At 49.9% G+C, this 814-nt stretch overlaps 1 protein-coding gene across 1 annotated transcript in view; it reads left to right on the top strand.

Moving 5' to 3' along the window:
- Positions 1-814, top strand: part of OGT (O-linked N-acetylglucosamine (GlcNAc) transferase) — a 21,750-nt gene that overhangs the window by 4,579 nt on the left and 16,357 nt on the right. The gene's annotated exons all lie outside the window — the stretch shown is intronic.

Here is an 814-nt window from a genome sequence, read left to right as displayed (position 1 = left end):
AGCAGGGAGATGAACTCCTTTTGTATTTTGGTGCATTGTGGGTGCAGTTCATGTGTATATGTGCTGTAAAGCTGGTAGTGATAACCGTAAACCATGTACAAGATGGGGAAGGTAGGAACTGTCCAAGCAGGTTGGTCCTGCACGTTTATTCAGCAAGGCCGTAAACTGTTCAGTGCAGGATGTCTTTGTACAGCAAGTCCATATCAAAGGAAACAAAACATCTGCTTGTTAGAGCCCTGTAAGTTCCTGACTAACTGGTTTCCCCCTAATGGGTTCCCAAAACACCCAGCAGAGTGCGAGCGAGCCCTGAGCATTAGTCAGCTCGCATATAGAAAGGCCTGTGGTCAGTGGAGATTAATGGCTACCAGGTAGCATGTGTTCCTGGATCGGAGGCTTTTCCCACCCAAAGGTCTACAAAGCCTCCGGGTTCCAGGACCCAGAACAGGACTTCATAAACCTTCTGCTGCATCGGGGCTGTTTCCATCAGATTACACCTGAGCATTCCATGTTCAGTGCGGGGATCCATTGTTGGTGTAGGGACATCTCCTGTCTGCATGGCACCATCACATTCTACTATTGATGACCAGATATCCTGTATTGCTTGCAGCTCATTAGTAGATCACTAGAGATGAGCTCAGGTTCAGACCGGATCCAGTCCAAACAAGGAAGTGCCATGGACCCATTGGCCTCAGCTGCAAAGAGGCATTATATGGCCATTAAGGTCAATGACATCACTGCACTCCGCCCCTTTGTTTACGTGCAACAGCAGGCATGGAAATCTGCATCTGCAGCTCGGGGGGGGGGGGGGGGGGGG

Source organism: Nanorana parkeri, unplaced genomic scaffold, assembly GCF_000935625.1.
Source record: "Nanorana parkeri isolate BGI_ZX_2015 unplaced genomic scaffold, ASM93562v1 scaffold2963, whole genome shotgun sequence".
Classification (NCBI taxonomy): Eukaryota; Metazoa; Chordata; class Amphibia; order Anura; family Dicroglossidae; genus Nanorana; species Nanorana parkeri.
The sequence above is the reverse complement of the archived record's forward strand: the minus strand, read 5'-3'. Positions and strand labels throughout refer to the sequence as shown.